The sequence below is a fragment of the Gopherus evgoodei genome, chromosome 13 (genome assembly GCF_007399415.2).
Source record: "Gopherus evgoodei ecotype Sinaloan lineage chromosome 13, rGopEvg1_v1.p, whole genome shotgun sequence".
NCBI classification, from domain to species: domain Eukaryota; kingdom Metazoa; phylum Chordata; order Testudines; family Testudinidae; genus Gopherus; species Gopherus evgoodei.
Genome location: NC_044334.1, coordinates 24,422,340 through 24,443,553, shown reverse-complemented (window position 1 = coordinate 24,443,553; position 21,214 = coordinate 24,422,340). Strand labels below are relative to the sequence as shown.

Here is a 21,214-nt window from a genome sequence, read left to right as displayed (position 1 = left end):
ACAAATGAAGCAACCAGCATGCTTGTTTTACAGGAACTACAATTCACATCTGTAGGTCCAGCCATCTCGTCTAACAGGAGCAGTATTGCAGCGCGTGCCTCTCTTCTTTGCATGGTAATGTTTTCTATTGAGCTGTTCAGGGTTCTCTACTTAAATGTTGGTAGGCAAGAGGTCATCAAACCACCGGCACCATGCTGGTCACTGTCTGTTGCCATGTGCGCTGTTGTTTCTAACATGCCAAGAGACTGGGCATTTTAGTGGCTCTGAAGGCCGTATGGTGCTAATGGTTCACTGGGACGGGCTATTAATCGGTTTGCACCATTTTCAGTTGCTGTTGTCCACTCTCATGGATGCTCAGCTCCCTCTGGGCATACATTCTGCCTCCACAGAGCTGAGACTGTCAGCTGGCCCATATAAACCAGGTGGAGCTGGCACTTCTGAAAGCTCAGTTCCTTAGGTGGCAGCTAACGTCACAAGCACCTCACTAACCATAAATTGTATTAGAGGCCTAGATTTTAAGGTTTTGCTGCACTCAGCATGGCAAAGCCTAACTGATTTAGGAGCCTGAGTCTATAGGAGTGATGACATAAGCAGCACTGCTATTCACTAAGCAAGCACAGTGTTTTGAACAGGCACTGTTATGGAAGTACTATTTATCAGCATGACAAAACTCAGATCCAGGAGAGATTTGCTGTGGTTTGGGTTTCATTTGGATTCTCAAGCCTGAGCCATTTTGGCAAATCCAGCCTAAATTTCAAGCAGGCCTCCACCCAGATCCCATTTCCAAAGAAAGTCAAACAAAGCTGGGGGTGGGGGAGAACAAGACAGTTTCCATATGGTGTCAAGTCAACCTCAAATTGCGTCATTTCAACTGATCTTGACTTTGAGATTAGAAGGAGGGGGTTCAAACATGAAACCGCAAAACTCAACCCTACACAAAGCAAAAGCAGAGGTTCTGGCCAGAAGAGACCATTAATCAATGGCAAGGCTCCAAGCTTACAAAAAGCACCACTCTCTGGTATCTTAAAACAGAACATAGGGGTTAGGTTTCTCATAGCAATAAGGAAAGAGGCCCATGCTCACTCTGCTAAGTATTCCAGGTGGCCCTTAGCAAATAGGCAGTCTTCATCTCTCCCCAAGTCCTTCCAGAGTCAAACACCACAACTGCAGAGGACACTGATGATCCAAGTATTATGATCTATTATGGCACTTTACAAACATTAAGCCATTGTATGGTTTTACTTAAAAAAAACCCACACACATACATGGAAACAGAGGTACAGTGAGGTTAAGGGACTTATCCAAGGGCACAGGAATTCCCTGGCAGAGCCAGGAATACCAGCTAGCTCATGATTCAGTCCTGTGCTTAACCTAGAAGAACTTCCTTCTTCTCAATAACGACACCAGGCCTGGATGAAAGCTCAGTGAAGCCAATGGGACTCTCTCAGACTTTAAGACTAGAAGGGATCATCAAGATTCTCTGCAGTAACTCAGAGCCCTCCCCATCTGGGTTTTGGATCAGGCTTAAAGTTCTTAACATCCAACTGTTTGTTGGCCTCAGTGAAATGAGTTTGATGGGTCTCAGTACAACTCCAAGTGGCAGATATCCAAATCACAAAAACCTTTGCCAAATTTGGTACTAATTGGCCCTCAAACCAGCACTTTCAGCAGAAAAATTCAGGGTTAAATGGTCATTAGAGAGACTGCTCAGCCCCAGTACACCCTTTGAAGTCCAGGGTGAAGGCACATTCACCCCATAAGGTGGTTTGCACACCACTAAGCCTACTCTGCTAGCACCCTTATGGTAAGAGCCGCATGGACAGCCCTGGAGAGCAGTGAATTCACCCATTGCTTTGAAACAAACGGCTGTTGTGTGCTGCGGCGTGAGAGCCTGGGCACAATACTGCATGCTACTGAATGGCTCTGGGGCATCCGATTACTGCAGAGCAGCATGGGGCGGCATAAAAATATTCACAGTACACGTTGGTAACAGGCACACCCCCACACACACCCAGTCAGAACAGGTATGCCTTCCCTTGCGTCACCCTGGCTTACTTGTTTCCAGGTGGTCTCTGGCTCCTGGTTCCGACAAAGCACCTGCTGGCCATTTCAAGAGATCAGGAGCCCCTCGTGCGACTGGGAAAAGCAGAGTAAAGGGGACAGGCTGAGTGTGTCCCAGCCATCACGGCATTTCTCACAAACCGGGGTGACAGAAATCTTGACGGCAAGTACAGCTCCCACCCAGCGCCAAGGGCAGCAGAGAGCAGAGAGCTGGTGTGAACATGCACAGATGTTGCCCTCTGTGCTGCCACCTGCTTTTCCTCAGGCCTTCCCCATCTGATAAATAAAAACCGGTGCTGACTCACATGCGCCTAGTTTCCCAGCCCCTCTCCCCAGGAACGTCAGACAAAAAACCCAGGACCCAATTCTAGGATGCGGGCAGACACTTCCTACTGAAGCGAATGAAGGAAACTGCTGTTTCCCCACGGACTCTGGCCTGAACACAGCCCCTCCATTAGCGTTGATCTTTCAGTTGTTGACCCCAGACTTCACCGATGAATGTAAACAAACACCCTTGTGGGCAGACACCCCCTATGCCTAAAGTTGCTGCTCTTTCTCACAAGGTGTTTAAAACTACAGGAGGGAATTTAATGTGCTGTTTCAAATTTTTTTAGAAGGCACTTAGGGTTGGATTCTAGACCCCTGTTCCAGCCACCAGAGTCAGAGTCATGGCTGTTAGCTCCCCCCCACACCAAAGCCTGTCTACACTGCAGCTAGAGATGTGATTCCCAGCTTCGGTAGCCATACTTGGGCTACCTCTGATTGAGCTAGTGTGCTAAAAAAAATGGAAGCCACATCTACATGGGTGGTGGGACAAGCTAGCTGCCTAAGTACAGTCCCATCTGAAAACCTAGGCAGGTACTCAGGATAGGTCCCATTCTACTGTTCATGCCTCCACGGCCAGCAAGATCAAATACTGCAGGTATGTCTACCTGCACTGGGAATCTCCAGTATAGAAACCCACGAAGCTGGGAAGTCAGAGTGTGACTGCAGCCCTTCCATGCTACAGCTAGTCCCAGCTGCTGGAAAGGGCCTGTGGAATTCCAGGCAGCCCAGAGTATGTTGAAGCAGCCTAAAGGCTGGAGACCAGACTTACTCTCTCCCTAGCTCAAGAATGCAAAGGTCGTAAAGGTGACAAAAAGCGAACTCAGACCCTCCTTGAGCTGTGCAGAGTCCAGCTCAGAATCTGGGCCTTCATAAAGGGTTCATCTCTGTTCCCAAACTCCCCAGGCTGTGTCGTCCCACCCCCCTTGTGCTCTTCCCTGGCTCCAGACCTTTCCCCCAAATCCTGAGAGCTTCTATCTCTCACATTCCTTCCTATCAATGCTCTCCTTTCACCATGTTCTCTATTTCACACCAGCACAGGGTCTCCCCAACTCAAGAGGTCTCCTTAATGCTATTCCTTCCAGGAATAGAGAAATGTTGGGCAGATCTCTTCATTGCCAGGAGGTCTTAGAGTGCTAGGAATAGCTCAGAATTCCCCAAATGCAGGACCACAGGCCTTTCAATGTCAGGACTAGCAGCTCTGTCTACTCCAATGCCTATGGAGGGCACTTCTGGCTAACACAACGATGTGCTGCCACACACCCCATCCAGATCAGCAGTGAATGGAAGCACACTTTTCCTACTGTGCTGCCAGTTAAAGCTTGACACACATGAAAGAAGCAGAAAAACAAACTCTAAACAGTAAGCAGACGGTGCTTGTCCCATGAGGGGGCTAGGCTGATGAGCTAACTTTTACCATCTCTACTGCCAAGGAATGTGGTCGTATTCCCTGGCCAGATGGCTCATTAGACTGTGTGGACTCCTCTCACCAGCAACCCTTCTTCGGAAAGGAGTTAGATGCCTTTTCATTTCAGATGTCCCTCTCTCTGACCAGCACATCCCTATGTTCGGTGCATAATCTAAAGCAGGAGAGGCTCATGGAGAACAGTTCTGAGATCCAATCCCACCTTGGTCCATACAAACAGTATGGGAGAGGTTTCACTTGAATCTTGGCCTCCAGGACACCTAACTGTCCCAGCCCTCCCCTTCCCCACCCCCCATCTGCTACTCCGCCTCAGTCCTTACCCGCACTACTGCCATGCTAGTTTAGTTCTAGGTCTCCCATGAGCAGGTGTTTATAGAAAAAATTCTACAGTTCTTCAGTGGGATGAAGCCAGCAGTGTCCCAGACTGTTCATTGCACTCTATAGCAAGGACTCTGAAAACATATGGGGTCAGATCCTTGGCCCTGTTAAATCTGCTTTGCCCTGCTCTGGTAGCACAAAGCAAAGCAATCTCTTAACCTTGGTGGCCCCCTGAGGATTCCTCTGGCACAGAGAAATCAGCTGTGGCATACTGCTGGCCCCCCACCCCCTAAGTTCACCCACAGGGGCAAGTCGTGTGGCTGAAGCAGCAGGGGCATGGCCACAGAACTCTTGAGATCTGGCACAGCCAGGCCCAGAAGATCTCTCTATGTTGCCACTTCAGACTGGCCCAGAAACCTGAAGACTGATGAGCCACAGAAGTGGCTTACAGCGACCTTTGAGCACCCTCACCATCAAGGTGTGACAAGCCCAAACAGAAGTTTGGTCTTGATGTGGCTCATAGGCTTTAATGGAGCACAGGGCCCTCTCGATACGGTTTTGAGACACCCCACAGGATTCCACAGTAACTATAGCTCCTCAGTTACAGGGCTCTCCAATTTCTTAATAGAGCGAGTCACATTTTAAAGGAGCGTCTGTTGTGTGTACAGCTCTCCTCCCATTCACCATCACGCAGCCCCCTCTTCACAAGTGGATGACATTGCTCTGGCAGCAGCAGCATCTGCTTAAATGGAAAAGGTAACATTAGGGAAGAATTTGATGCTCTCATATGCTCTTATGGCTCTGGAAAGCATTTACAGGTTGAGATTCCAACCAAGCTTGCCAGCATCCTGACTCATTGTTTCTGGGCTTGTTATTCAAATGATGAAGTGATTGTGAATGGGCTTGATTTCAGGATCCTGCCCAAGCAGATTCCCCAAGGTCCTAGGGAAATGGAGCGATTCCCCAGCAGCTTCCTTTTCAAGAGATTGCCCTCTTTTCATAGGCCTTCTCATTAGAAGGTCACAAATTTTTATGGCCATTAGGACTACCTACTCTGACCTCCTGCTTGACAGATGCCAGAGAAATTTACCCAGTCATTCCAGCACTGAGCCTAATAATTTGTGAATGAGTCTCTTTTAGAAACACATCCAAAATTACTTGGAGTGATGAAGAATCTACCACATCTCTAGGTAACAAGACACTGAGGAATTAAATACAGCTGCCTTTAGGGAATCAGGTTCCAGTAGGAACCCAGATGACCCCTCTGCTGGGTTCTAGCTGCACCAAAGAACTCTCCTGTCCTGTCTACTTTGATATTGCTTCCTTTCATTGAGGAAAACCAGGAGAAGGTACTTCATGAGTGTGAGGGTCCCCAAAGAGTCTGAGTTGCCTGTTGCCCACAGACAGATGATCAGAGTCTGGGCTGAAATCAGGAAATGCACCTCCAAATATACAAAACTCATGGGAACATTTTAGCTCTGCAGAAACAGTTTGGAAATCACATGAGAACAGGCTAACTCATGAAATGTCTGGCACTGCTTTGCTTCCAAGAAGGGCCAGAAATAATATCTGAGGACCATCAGTGTGCTTTTGGAGGGGAGGGGGCTGTATAGACCATAGTTCCTGGATGTCTAGCCTGGATGTCTAGCCGCCTATGAAAATCACCTTCCTTGTGATATTTCAGCTAGAACCCCAAAACAAAAATGGAGTCTGCTCTTTGATCTTCAGAAGATCTTACATCTGACATGAGGAAGGATGTCCTGTTATCTGAACTTGGCCCAAACCAAACCCATCATGAGCTTGGCTAACTTTGCCCTCCTTTCCTCCTCCTGTTTCCACAAGCACCTGGGCTGGCTTGAGAAGAGGAAGTTCTGAAATACTGTGAGAAAGTTTGAGATTAATGTACTGTGCAATCCTTTCTAACTACTTAGGCCGGTTTTTGTCAAGGTGACTTTCCATTGTCCGGGCCCTTCGTAGCAGAGAAAAATCCAATTTATCACCTCAGTGGGAGTTTGAGAAGCTGAGCCCTGATGTGTTCCAGGACCACAGCATTATGGGGACATTCAGTTATCCTGACAGATGAAGATTCTGAACAGGTCAAGAGGTTTGCTTTGCTTGGTAGCGGGATATAGCTTCACATAGGCATTGCCAGGCATCATCGGGAAAACTACTTTCTTATTATGTGGCACTGACTGGAGCTGGAAGAGGATGGAGCTGCTGTGAATCCAAATGGCCTTACAGAAAGAACACTGTACCAGGCAGAAGAGACTTCCTGAGCTACTCAAACTCAAAGCTAGGTATGCATCTACAGACATGCTGCTTCCTTTACACATTCTTACAAGTAACTCTTACCCTTTGTAGTGTGATTTCCTGAGTTTCTTTGCTATGAACCCCCCACTCCCAAGGGTGCAAGTATTTCAGAATCATAAATTACAGAAAAGTGCCACTGACTTCTGCTCATAGTCTCATGCTGTAGTGGCAGAATTTGCAATTTTAGCCCATAATATGTTAAAGCTGTACTTACAGTACTAATGACATACCAAGGCCTCCCGAGCCATCCCTAGACTGATTTATAGACAGAATCAAAGAGAAACCTGATGGCACTTTCTGAAGGTTAGAGAAAAAAAAAGTCTTCACTTGAGTTTTGTAACACTGAGATAACTCGGGCTTTAAGGCCGACAGAGACCATTGTGAGCACTGACCTCCGATTAATGTATCTCCCTGAACACAGAACAAGGAAGCAGCAGCTCTTTGTGACCTGCAGTTAACAGCATACCACAGTACACACCCACATCCCTCATCCAACACCACCAGATTCCCAAGAAAGAGCTTGGCTTCACTACTGGGTGGAGATGTAAACAGCTCACATTACAACCCCCCTAGGCAATACTGAATTGACGCACATGAGCAAATATGCACCTCCTATGGAAAACCTTTTGGCAAACTGAATTAGTTCTGGCATTCTGAGCCTTGCTGAATACTTCAATGCTTATCTTCTCACCAGTCTCCCCTGTTGGCCTGACCCTTTGCACTCGCATTCATGAAGTTGAATAAAGACTCCACTTGGCTATTATGGAGAAACAAGTCACGATTACAAAACAGAACAGAAAATATTTCCGCAAACAGTTACATTTCCAGGTGCTTGACCTGCTGACTCATAACTCTCAAACTCCACAGAGAGAGAGAGAGAAAGAAACATCTTCAGTATTTTAGGACTTCCTGGGAGAATTTACCTTTATGCATCTCTCTTCTGAGATGAGAGTTCCAGTGTTCTGGCCTCACTCCCGGGTGAGTGACAACATCCTGTCTGCCTGCAATCTCTATGTGGTGACAGCCGGCTGTAGCATTCTTCAAGTGCAGAGCTTATATGGCTGGTAGCACTGGCTGGGCACTGCTACACAGCCATTACCTCTCAAGCTAAAGAAAGCTGCATTTAAGAGGCGGGTGAAAATATTCTCATATCTTTAGTGCCCATTTGTGTTCTCGGATACACAGGGCCAACTCCTATTACTTTAGCAGGAATTACCCATCTAAGGGGGAATTGGACTGATAGTGAAGTGTTTGGCACCCGTCAGGATGAATGATGATTATATATAAAGAACTAAAATCTACATGCAGTTACTTATCCCTCATGCAAGCTCTGAAAGTCAGAGAGAAGATTAGTGCTGAAAGGTGTCGTTCTTATGTAGGATATTGGCTCGTCAGCCCAGGAGCCCAAAGCTCTTGGCATATCTCTGGAAGAGCGAGCCAGAATGGACAGCAAATTCACTGCAAATTGAAGACCACCAAACAGAAATGGAGCACACCTCGTTTTAAAGGGATATCAACCAGCAGCAAATGGTACAAGTGTTACACCCCTTGCTACATTTAAAGCACAGACAACCATCACTATTCCCAATTATACACACCGCTAAAACATTAAAGTAACGTGTTAGCGAGCAGTTAAGCTATCCAGCCAGCAATGTCCTATTTCACCATCTTTTCCCCTTCAGTATCTCCCCAGAGCATTTGCACCTCCAACTAAACCTTCACTCTACTCATTGGCATTATTATTGGGTTTTTTATAGAGTCAAGAGCATGGGTATATCATGTAGCCTTGATGTTAGATCCCTACCTCTGTCTGAGCATCAGAATTAAAGAATGTGCTAACAAAAGTCTCTACTCAAACAGAGTAATCAGGGAATATTAGTTAAAGAGTGTATTGGTAGTTTAAAAATATTTGAAGACACACACACCCCTCTACCTAATTAATGTGTCCCACCCTCCTAAGACCACAGAAGGCGTTTGCTTGCCCTTCATGTGGTGAAGGAATTTCATTTTAGACTTTATCTCCTGAGCTCAATCAAGACATAATCACTTCTGTGCATCTCAAAGTGGTTTATATTGATTTTCCTTGCCCACAAAGTGAGAGATAGCAGAGAGGTGCCTGCAGCTACCACTGCTTCAGTACATCACCTGCTTTTCCAAAGTCAAACTATCCCAGGGAATTAGCATGCATCCAAGAGCCACCACATTAATTAAACCATTTGCTCCTTGATAGAATCTGCATTGGGGACCTCGGCGTTTTCCTGTCCCCTGTGTCTCAGTCGGTGACTGAAAAGCTAAGTCAGCATGCTGATTACCTTTGTAGTGGGTATCAAGAGTTTTGGGGTTGAAATTGCTGCATGCTCCCTGAACCAGGTGATTTAGGAAGCATCCTGCTAGGTAGCAGACTTGAGCCCCGAAGTGGTCATGTTAGGGCTTCTGCTGAAGGCAGCTGTAAGAACATGTCACACAAGGAGCCAGCAGCATCTAGCCCAAAGACTGATGGGGCCCTTGTGGGTTACTGTGCTATGAGCAAAGCTCCCTTGGACACTTTCACCTTCGTTCTCTGGCCTTGTGTCAGAGGCACCTGATGGGCTGCTTCAGACTTCTGGCTAGCCTTGGGCAAGTCACCTAAGACCAGAGTCTCCATTGCCCTGCACCTTGTGGGGTCACTTGGACCCACTTTACACTGGTCTCTCTCATTACCAGTCTGATTTTACACTGATGTAAGGGACTACACGAGGTGCAAGGCAATGGAAAATCTGAGCCACAGGGTCATGGTACCTCCGTTCCCCATACCGAAATGGCAATCCCAGTGCTTTTCTCCCAACCTTTGTCTGTCCATTTTGCCTAGTTAGATTGTAGGGTCCTTGGTGCAGGGATTGTCTTTCACTGTGGTTCCTGTGGTCCTAAGGATGACCACATTTAAAAACAAAATCACTTGTTGTTCGATCTACACTAGGGGCAGTTTTCTTTTAAAACCACAGTAGTTAACCAAAAAAACATTCTACAAACACAACCTGTTTTCCTAGTCAGGACATGGGCTAAGCGGAGAGGAATGCTGTGGTTCTGAATCTCACAAGCAGCATAACTTTCTTCTGCCAGGGGTAGAGGTTAGAAACACAAAGTCTCTGCCAGGCTAGTTCAGAGACCTGCTGTGTTAGATTTCTGCAGACACACACACTAAAATCTACACGCACTCTGTCTTATCTTCTGTAAGGAGGAAGTGCTACCAGGCTCCTGCATTATTACCAATTACACAGTTGCCTCATTACAAGGCAAAAGTTAAACAAAAGCTTGAAGAGCTTTCACTAGGTTCTACCTTTAAATAAACTTAAGATTTATCTTTGCAGCATGTTTTAAACCGTCACAGATCTTACCTCCCCTATGTCTCTTCCTCACAGCCCCAAGTTATCCTGTGCGTGAGCCATCGAATTCCATGCATTCGGCTCTTTCAGACACAGAAATTCACAACGACAGCCCCAACCCCCTTTGTAGAGCTCTCTGTACACATCCTGTCAGATGAACACAGAACATCAAAGGGGCTAATTATCTTTAACACAGTGCATATTAACACATACAAAACAACCTAAAAAACCCACCCCTTTTAAGCAGGTGTGTGCGATTCTGAGAGTTTTGGTTTAAACTCTGGGTCCTTTTCCTTGAGCCGCCCAGCCGAGAGCTGAAGGGAGGGGATGATTGAGTCTGTTAATATCACCCATAATGAAGCAGCTTTATGGAAAAAAAAAAACAGGAAGTTGGGGAAAGCAGAACACAATAGGTTTAAAGCAGGTAATTTTCTAGGGAGCATTCAGCATCTTTCCTATTGAGAGACAAGTGAAAAGACCTGACATCACCGCTCTTGCCCCCACGGCACATCAATGGGCAGCAGCATAATTGCCCTCCTCATCTAACCTGAAAGACAATATGTAAAAGACAAAAAAGACAAGTTCATGAATAATGGAAGGAGGCCTCGGAGGGGCAGGCTGGAGAAGAACCGAGCAGCATGGTCCAGTAGACTGGCCACTCACCTGTGAGCCTGGAGACCTGGGCTGTGCTTCAAGTTCTTATTGACTTTCAGTGTCATTTTGGGCAAGTCACCTGAAGTTGCTCTGTGCCTCGGTTTCCCCAGCTGTAGAATGGGGATAATGACACCCTGTTTTTCCAAGTCTTTGGAGATCAAGGGATTAAAGACACCAGATAAAAACTAGGTATGACAGAAACCATCACAGTAGACTGGCCTATTAACAGGATTCTTTGAAAATCCAATGTGAGACCTGAGAAATTAAAAGCAAACAAACAAAGAATTGTGGAACTGACAGCATTTGCCTCTGTCATATTATCCTCTCTGTCCATGCATTGTAGTCCTCTTCCTTACCCTCCATCTGATCTCTTTACATGATAAGGTCTTTGGGACAGGGATTGTCTGTTACTGGTTGCACAGAACCTAGACAACAGGGCCCTGTTCTTGGCTGGTCCCTAGGCACTACTGTCATAAGAAGAAGTTGGGCCTAGAAGTCCCCAGAAGCCACTCCTGGGCTCTATTGGCCAAATCTGAAGCCAGGCTTCCCTTCTATAGCCAGAACTCTTAGCCTCGGACACGGCAGCTTACACAACAGGAGACAAAGCCAGTTTAATTGGCAAGCTTGAGAAAGACCAAGCACGCTTCTCGTCCACATGGGGTACATCCACCAGAGCAGTGACTGCACCAAAACACGAGTGTGGTAGGGTTGCCAATCAACCGCAGCACATCTGGCTATTGGCAGCTCCCTGCCAGAGCACCTCTGTGTGCCACGAGCTGGGCTTCCCATCGCTTGAGATGGAGTCAATTTCTAGCGAGTGAGATTGTTCCCCAGGTTTTGCCCGGTTTGTTATACCGCAAAGTTTCCTCACTCAAGCCATGGGTGCTCATTGGGGAACATGGCTGGATGCACAAAGGGACAGAGTGGCTCCTCTGTCCCTCCTTCTGGGGCAGCGCCTGTGCCAGTTACACTAGGCTCCAGGTAATAATCTGCCACATTACAACAGGGATCTGCTAAGCCTTTTATTTAGATTTTCTGTGAAAATTTTTTCCCCTCTACCTCCTCTCCCACCAGCCCTGCCATGGTACAAAGCTGTAGCATTCTGACCCTTCACACATAAAATGCCGTGAGCGCCACGGTAAGGCATGAGTGCCAGGTACTATGGGAGACCCAGGTTCAAGAATGAGTAGGAGTCTCACTCAGCAGGCCCAAGGAGGGAAAAATAATAATAAAATAAAATAAAATAAAAACAGGTGTTAATCAGAGACCTCAGGCTGGGAGCAACTCAGGCTTCTTATTGCTAGGGGGCGCCAGTAGATAAGGGCTCCCACGCCCCTGGCCCATACTTCAAGTATGGCGGAGACTCATGTTTAAAAGCCAGCAGGACTCCCACACATCAGCCTGGTAGTCAGGTGCCCCCAGCGTGGCAGACCTAGAAGGGTGGGTGTGGAGCAGAGAGAGCTCTCCAAGCATGGAGCAGCTCAGATGCCTTGGAGTCTGCTGCTGGCCCAAGCTCAGCAAGAGCCAGGGGCTGAGAGAGCTTCCCACGCGGCCAGCCTTTCTTTCATTGTTCCTTTCTGTAAGTGGGTGTGATGCCAGGTGTGACTTTCCTTTTGGAAACGCTGCCCCTGCAATCAGTATTCAGTCATCCGCACTCAACAGGTGCCTGGCAGGTTTAAGCAAAGGAGACCCCTGGAGCTTTACCGAACAATCCACACGCTCTTATCTGCCCAGAGCTATTGTCTCAGGCTGTGGAAAAAAAGGAATGGAACAATTTATTTGCACAGAGATTAAAGGGATGTATGCTACAGGGCAGACCAGGCCACTCTGGACTCAGGGTAGACCCCCTGTTGAAGTCAGAGAACACTGCCCGAATAAGGCGCATAGTACCCGACCCTGTTGAAAGTTTGCAAAGCAATTGAATTTGTTTCCCTTTATGATTGGGGGTGAGGGCAGGGAACCCTGGGTCCACAGCATCCTAGTGAGCAGCACCTACAATCGGCCTGGCCCATCTCCCCCCTCCCAGCCACACCAGCCCCCCAGGGCAATGTACAGTGCACAAGCAGCAGAGCTTGTCCAGGCCCATCCTGTGCCTCGAGGCAGCATCGCCAGCAGAACCAGGACAGATGGGATCCCAGCCGGGAGCCCAGACAAACACACCACAGGACGTAGCACAGAGCAGGCCCAGCAGTTCTTAGGCAGGGCCTCATCTTTTCTCTTGGTATCTGACTTCTTCCAATGGGCTCTGAACGCCCAGCCAGCATCGTACAAACAACTACGCTCGTCCACATTACCAGGCCAGATGCCGACGCCTTTACTCACTGCCCAACAGCATGTCGCTCCAAGAACAGTTCCAGGCCAGTGGATGGGACCCCCTGCTGTTAGAACCTGGCCCTTAGTTATGAGCAGCATTGACTGAAGTACTCTCGTGGGCTCCTATCAAGCACCTCCAACAGCTGGGATCTGAACCTGGCTGCTCAGGAATTGCTAAATCGAGTTTCCCATGTCTCCTGGGACGGGACGGGACGGGACATCAGCAGACGCTGCACTTGCTCTCTGCTAGTAGACTCAGGTGGGCAAATCCCACATGATCACTTTCCTGGAACTGCTGGTGCAGGGGGATGGCTACACGACGAGTGAAGTTAGCAAAGGCAAGCCTACCCGTGGCAGCTTCAATCTAGCTAGCACAGATAACAGGGTAGTGATGGCAGCACAGGTTAGCAGCCAGCGTACAAACCCTCCAGGGAACCTGGGCATATTCTCTGGTTGCCAGCTGCTAGCCAGGCCTGCTCTTCTCTTGTTAGCCATGCTCGCTAGATGAATGCTAGCACAGGGACGCCTGCTTTCTGTACAACAATCACACCTTCACATGCACTGTAGGCGTGCCATAAACCCTCTGCTTCTTCATGTACCTATCGGGTTAGGAGACTACCAGGGCCAGAAATCAGGCTGTGAAGGTCCAATTCAAATTGCAGATCCTACGTGCCTACGGTTTAGGATCAAAACTTCCTGTTTGGAGTTCAGGGAGCCAGGGCCGGCTCCAGCGTTTTTGCCATCCCAAGCAGCGGGAGGGAAAAAATAAAGCTGCAATCGGCAGCACTTCAGGGGCAGCTCTACCCCATCACTTCATTCTTCGGTAGCACTTCAGCGGCGGCAGGTCCTTCCCTCCGAGAGGGACTGAAGGCCTAGCCACAGAATTGCCACCGAAGACCCAGACATGCTGCCCCTTTCTGTTGGCAGCCCCAAGCACCTGCTTGCTGCGCTGGTGCCTGGAGCCAGCCCTGCCAACAGCGTGAAAAGCAGTCTGAAGCAACCTCAGAGTTTTGCAGAAACAAACACACACAGTTGCTCCTGGGAAGAGAGCTTTCCTGAAGGCCACAGCCCCAGGAGTGGTACTGCCCTGGGATTTACATGCCTGAAAATAGCGAGAGCAATTGGAACACGATACGCTACTAACAGCCTGTTCCCTGCAGCAGTCACAATGGCACCACTATTTTGGTGCCTACACACACTTTAGCCACCATCTGTATCATACATAAATACATGCTCATACGCCAGCTGAGGGAACTTGAAGGGATAGATTTTCTGGGGAGGGATGGGGAGGTAGATGTCCATGCATTCCTCCACAGAATTTCAAGGAAACCAATAAGCACATGGGTTATTGTGCTCCTTTACATAAGTAACTGACTGGGCCCCGGCATTAAAAGGGAGGAATACATTAACACAGGAATGGGAATGATGAAAACTGGAGTTCTCATCTAGGCCACTTACTCGCCATGTGACCATGCGCAAGTCACATAATTGCTTTGTGCCTCAGTTTCCCCATGTGTAAAATGCTCATCAGGAGAAAAGGTTAAACTGTTTCCACCTATGTTGTTTATGCTACATGCTCAACACCAAATGGCAAGATAAAGTCACCAATGCAGAGGTTCTTCAAATGGCAAATTTACCAAATGTGAAAGCCCTGCTCAAGCAAAGACAATTGCATTGGCTAGGCCATCTGAGCAGATTGAAAGATGGATGCACACCCAAGGACATGCTGAACAGAGAGCTATCAGAGGGAACAAGAACAACAGGATGTCCCAAGCTTCACTGTAAAGACACATGCAAGTGAGATATGAAGGAATTTGAAATTGATCCTATCTAACAAGTGGCGCCTACATTTTGAAGAGAAAAGAGCCCGTAGGAAGCAAGCTCCCAACCAAGACGCATGATCTTTGACGGTTATTGCAAATGCCTGTAACTCTTGGATTGCACTATTCAGTTACACAAAACATTGCAAACCATTTACATCCTAGGCTGCAGTTTCCACCATCTCTCGTAGACAAAAGGATGCCAGCAAAATGGGGCAACCACCACCTACCTCACAGGGATATGTCAAGACTCACTTAGTGTCTGTGAAGTGCTTTGGGATCCCTGGCTAAAAGGATATCATAGAAACAAACACTCATTAATAAATGCAGGTCTTTCTCGATGAAAATAGGTTTGTAGCAAAGGTGTGTCCATATTCTGCAGGCCCCTTGGAGAGGTTGGCCTTCAGAGTGTCAGGTAACACAGTTACCTAGCGGACGTGAGGCCAGCCTCCGTGCCGCACAACATAGTTTCACCTTGACTGTTCCATCCATCCTGCCCCCTCCCACCATCTCCCTGGCACAGTCCAGCAAAGTATCTCACAGCCCCGAGCAAGGAAAGATTTCTCATTGGCCAAGCCAGCCAGCAGAGCACCTGGCCCTGGGAATGGTTAGAGACTGCAGGAGGTTCTCTCCCTGAATAAACACTGACTTTCCCCCAGTTCACAACCTGAGATTGCGCCGAGCTTCTTTTCCCCTGGCACCGACTGGGCTGGGGGCACAGACCCAAAGTGCCATTTGTGTGGTGAAAACAAGGCAGTGGGTGAAGTTCAGTGCCAAATGAAGCCCGAACACCAAAGCAGGAAGAGGATCACTGAGTTTTCTGTTTAACTGTTTGAACTGGGGATGGAGGGACTCTGTTTGCCTCATTTATCGGTTGGAAAGCTTGACTTGCCCTCGGACACCATCCTGCCTGGGAGAATGAGAAAAAGGAAGAGATTCTAAGGGGAAAAATTAAAAGGGAAGGTCTATGTGGCATGTTCTTGCTCCAGCCTACCTTTCAGAGGACTCTGCTTATCCTGATAGGAATGAAACCAACAGCGTTCAACAGAAATTGAACAGAAATCACTATAGAAACCTATAGTCTTTAATACACAACGATCTCCTGTCTGCAGGCTTTTAGAACCATCCTACAAAATGCTGTAGCAGGAAGATTATTTGTATTGACATAGCATCTTGGAGCCCCATTGTTCTAGGAGCTGTACAAACAGAACAAAAGCCAGTTCCCTGCCTCAAGTAGCTTACAATCTGAATTACCGCCATGTTCTACAAAACTTTGTCTTTAAGATGGTAGCACAGTTCTCCCTTTAGAAGGGTTTCAAAGAACTCTGACCATCTGCGTGAAGCCCGGAGAGAGCTTGTTCATCCACGGAGTAAAAGCAGCCCTCAAAATACTGACAGTCTCTTACTCAGGGTCTCAAACCAATGGCAGGAAGAGTGTAGTTTGGGTTAAATTGCCAGCGGCCTCACCTAACCTCTGGAACTGCTGGCACCGTTGTTTAGAACCCAGGATCTCTCTGCGGTGTGGGGGGAAGGAGGGAGAATGCCAGCCAGAAGACACACACTATCAGGCCTAACAACTCATTTGTACAGCACCTCACACAATCTAGTTCTGGCCCAGTCCTGCAGTTCCTAGGCATTACCGAAATACACACTAAAATATAAATAAATAATATGACCTTCAGATACAAACTGGGAAGCAGGGTAGTTGCTATGGAGAGCAATCCCCTCCCCCCCCCCACACTCACACTCAGGATTTATAACACAGACAACAGCAAGCGCTGTGATTGCTGGCAAGCAGACAGCTTGGGTGCAAAAGACCCTTGGCAGAGCCACCTGGGCTATTTTTGGAAATGAAACACGCAGGCAGTTTCCTGTCCGCCCAGAGAGAACAACCAACCCAGCACACAAACCTAGATGCTAGCAAAGCCCAAACTTAAAGGGAAATCGCTTAGTGAAGGTCTCAGACTGTGTCACAATTTCCACCACTTGGCTGTCCTGCCTTTCTCCAAGGAGCACAGTGAGCAATACCCTTGCCAAGGTATCACAGCTCCTAGAACAGGGGAGCCTCACTGGCACAGCACAGTCCAGGAGAGACCCAGAAGCACCGTGGATTCTCCTTCCTTCCTAGCACTTTAGGGGATGTCGGGGAGAGACTGGAACTTCTCCAAACCAGCGCACTGGCCATACATCAAGGGACCACCTCAGTGTCCCAGCAGCCGCCGGGGGACTCACTCCTAGGAACGGAATGAAGCCTTTCATCTGGGGAATTCGAGCCTGCTTTAGACTATCCAACCCATGCTGAGCCAGGGAAGCGCCCCCAGCTCCAGGTAATGGGAGTGTAAAATATTGGCAGAGAGGGTACTCACTCGGCTTGCCCTTCTGAAGAGGCACTCCAGTCCAGCCACCTCCTCTCGCATTCCCTTGCAGTCTAACCCCAGCTCTAGCAGTGCCTTTCCCATCTGGAGGCTAAGTGGTAATTAATCAGCAGGAGCCCTCACCAGCCTCGCTGCCTGTGTTACTCTGAATGAAGTAGGATTAATTGACACCACCTGGGAACAGCAACCTGTGCCTTCACCCTGCATTGCTGGCTCCAGAGGCTGCCTGGGGATGGGTGTGCCACCCACCCCCAGCCCTAATTGTTCTTTTTTTGGCCTGGCTTTTGTTATGCATTCCCAGGAACCCCACTGGATTAAGGAAAGGCTCTGGGTTTCTCCTGCTTCACTGGGACCTGGCCACCATTACCTTTAGTTAGGAGGGTTTCCAGATCAGATCTGGACACATTTTACAGAAATGTGCCTCTTCCGTTCCCTGCCTTAGATGCTGCTGGCCCTCCTACAGCTTGATCTTTCTTGTGTATTTCCAGAAAGGCTTTCCCTTCGAGAGCATATCCCAACGAGCAATTCTTCAATGCCTGGTGATGTGCTAAAGGCACCAGCACCCCCATTTAATGCACCGGGAGTTAGCCACACCCATGCCACCCACAGGGCCTGAACCCCAGTGACTCCCTAAGGGCATATCTATACTGCACACTAAGCCCTGGAAGTGATTCAGGTTTGAGCCCAAGCCCCTCTTGGGTCTACACACTGATCAGCCTGACTCAGGACCCCGGTCCTGGGGCCCCACTAGGTGGGTGAGTCAGAGCCCAAATCTCACTACGGTGTTCCAAGCCCTGTCATTCTGCAGTGTGGCCGCAGCTCAGGCTGCAGAGCTGAGTCAGCAGGGCTCCATAGCCGTACTGCGCTATGTTACCAGAGCTGTGAGATCCAGCAACCATGAACCCAGCTTTACAACATAGTGCGGATGCTCAAGAGCGGGGTTAGACACCCGACTCCATAAGCCTGGGTCCCACTGACCTGGGCTTAGTGTGCTAAAGGCCCCCTATGCTGCCTCCTGGGCAAGGGGTCTCCCTGGCCATTAGAGAGCTGGGACGGTGCCTGTGTTACCCCTGTTCCTTAGCTCCCAGCGTTATGGTGGGATGGGGCTATGCCACAGGCAAAGTGCACTGCACTCCAGCTGTTCTCTGCTTCCCACTGGGGGAATAGTGCATAAGCTAGAGCAGCCCAAAGACCACCCCAAAATAGAGCACACACAAAGGTGGCTTCAATGAACCTTCACCTTCTCTGCTGCTCTGGCCCCAGGGCTGAGAATCTGGGCTCCAGGCTCCAGTTTGGAGTTGGTGCCAGTTTGGCTCCTAAAGAAAAACACTGATCTTTGAAAAGGATTGTTCCCAAGCCTCCTTCAGAGCAGTCAGCTTTAGATAGGGTAACGGCTGCCCGAGCCCGTACACAGGAAACCAGACAGCAGATAAATCACTTCTCTGCTAGAACACCGGCAACAGCAGGAATTCTCCTATGTGTCCTGGCTAACCCAGCCCCTGGGGCCTGCCAGCATTAATGGGGGGTACCTTACCCAGTCCTACACCACAATTGCTAGTGGAGAGAGGATGATCACGCACATCGAATTTCTCCATCAGCTGCCATTCCATCACGGCTCTTGACACGTGGCGGAGAGCAAACGAGACAGGTAATTCTGCAAAGCATGATACAAGGCAGTCACACCGCTAGCTGACGGGGCCCTTATCCCAGAGATCGCAGCAATGCAATAAAATGTCACAAGACAAAGGTCGCCCACTGTGAGCTAAGTGTGAGGCAAGTCACCACGCTCATTTTCAGAGACATTGATTCCAGAGCGTGGTCTTTATTTAGTTGCTCTTAACAACACATGAGGCCGGTTCTGCAGCACTACAGGGTAAGAGTCGCTGAGAGTACCGACATTCTGACTGTTAAGGAGAAGAGATTCCATGGGCCACATTTTCAGTTCAAAGCTTCCCAGTTCCCCAATTCTGGGGCCAGATGGCGAGGAATCAGCCCCTGGCATTGGGTTAAAGCAGCCTCAGGGATTCTCTAACAACCTTTTTCATACTCAGACCCCCATTTCATCCCTTCCCGCTCCTATTTAACAATATGAGAAAGGAAATCACAACCCCCCAGCCTAACACCTGTTTACAACCCTGAGGTAGACCCCCACCCTGTCGTAAGCCAGGCTGCCTACAACCTCAAAGAGCAATTCGAGCAGCTGGGAATAGCTGGAGCAGAGGGATGCCCTGGTCCTACCCCCTTCTCCCCAGAGACATCCTCCATGCAGGGTAATTCCTGGCTGGCCACATCTACTGGGATGCTGGCTCCTTCGTACAGCAAAGCAGCTTAGAATGGTAGTAGCAGAAAAGACGGTCAGGCCCTGCTACTTCATCCTACAGCTAAGTGAACACTGAAAAATAATTGTATCTGTTTAAAAACCTCCAGTGAATAGTTACGCTCTCCCTTCATCCCCTATATGTCCACCTCACCCCATTAGTGGTCAGCCTATGAAAGTATTCTAAGAAACTGTTTAGCCAAATAGAAGGCTTATGGCAATGATACATTTACTGCAAATATTTTGAATTCTTAATCATGATGGCTCACTCCGGACAGCAGGGTGATGCTAAGCCAACCAGGGAAAAGAAACGTGCCCTGGCCCTGATTTGCCGAATCAGAGCAGCTGAAAAGTCAGGATTTCATGCATGGAAATGATTGAGAAAATCATTTCAAATGATGAATAAAAATCAGCCCAAGACAGAAAATGGCATATTTCATCAAACAAATGACATCTGAGGACTTCTTAACCCGGATCTGCTGCACATATGACAGCTGCCACCTGGTCAATCTAGCTGCTTAAGATTTTGTATTTGCACCCATCAACATAGTATCCAAAGTCACTGGCTTATAGCCTGAAAAAAGCAAGTCTGTCCCACTGCAATGTTTTAATGTGAATATGCTCTGCTTCAGTGCCAAGGTAACCAGCTATCTACAAACGCCTGACCTAACCCAGGTATGTATTGTATCTGAACTGGCACGTCCATATTTATCCTCTGAAAGTCCTACCTCTCAGGGTAGTCGTCATCCCATAATTAGCTAATGAGCACTCAGGAATTTTCAGGATGGTGTTTCCTTGAGTGAGATCATTCAGCACAGGCACCATGCGTGGCTTCAACCCAGAAGCAAGGTAGCCTGAAAGTAGCAGAAGCGCTCCAAGCTTAGTCATTTCCCCTTCACCTTTCACTGGATAATTTATTCTGGCCTAGAACCTGGCAGCAGCAGTCATGTGAATTCTGGCCATCACGTGGGTCAGGGGAAGTGGAGAAGGCGACTCAGTTGACACGCTCCAAAGTCTCTTGAGACCAGAGAGGACGAGACAGCTGGCCGCAGAACCCATCGCGTGACATCTTCCAAGGTCCCAACTCCCAGTCAATAACATACAAACTGATCTCAAGTGAGGCAGTGCTGCAGAGAGCTGCTGATCCAAGGGGAGCAGAGATTGTGATGGGGGGTAAAACATGGGGAGCGTAAATAGAGGGGGAAGGAAGCGAGCGTGAACAATACACATGGCTACACAGCTTGCTCCATATGTGCTGGGATCTCATGGGCCCCAAGTGTCTCAGAAGTATCTGCAGAGAGAGGTGGCTTGGGACCGGTATGCAGCACTATTGAAATTCTCAGGCTTCTTATTGTGCCAATTAATCACCTGGGCCGTGTCTTCTACTGTGACTGCAAGCTCTTCAGGGCAGGGAGTGGCTGGTAGGTTTAGGCTCAGCCCTGCAAGGTGCAGAGTGCCTTCAGTTCCTGCTTATTTCAGTGGGAGCTGAGAGCAGGAAGGTGCTAGTCCCCTTAAGGGATTGGGTCCCTTGGGCCAGCACCTTTGAAAAAAAAATCAGGCCTTGGGTCTGTAAAGCATAGTGCCAATTCCAGCCCCCTGCCAGGGATCTTTTCATGGTACATGTGTTAGCTGTTCACTCACTCGGTGCTCAAGGGATATTGGCTGAAACAGCAGGTTTCAAATATCAAGCCACCCTGAAACAAATCCAAATACCAGCTGGGTTAACTGAGCCCTTTATCCTACAAAGGCAGATGCGCTGCGCTCCAAGCAGTTTATGGAGGAGGGGATCCTCTCAGAAGAGATCTTAAGAAACAAATTCTTGTCTTCTCTTTGTAGGTACCAAAGCTCCCAGGGAACTTTGGACAAGAGCAAGGGAGGGATGATAGCACCTTTGACATTATTATTATTTGCATTGCAGCAGTTCCCACGAAGGC

The 21,214-nt window shown here is 48.4% G+C and overlaps 1 protein-coding gene across 4 annotated transcripts in view; it reads right to left on the bottom strand.

The window, feature by feature from the left end:
- The window catches only part of NOS1 (nitric oxide synthase 1), a 147,549-nt gene extending 127,609 nt beyond the window's left edge, over positions 1 to 19,940 (bottom strand). Inside the window, exon 1 of one of the 4 annotated variants that reach the window (XM_030582994.1) lies at positions 16,955 to 19,940. The gene's annotated coding sequence lies outside the window, so the exon portion shown is untranslated. Of the gene's footprint in view, positions 1 to 2,055; positions 2,187 to 9,813; positions 9,886 to 16,954 lie in introns of those variants that run through there. The other 3 variants (XM_030582996.1, XM_030582997.1, XM_030582995.1) reach the window with 3 other exon arrangements.
- Between the last annotated feature and the right edge of the window lie 1,274 nt (positions 19,941 to 21,214).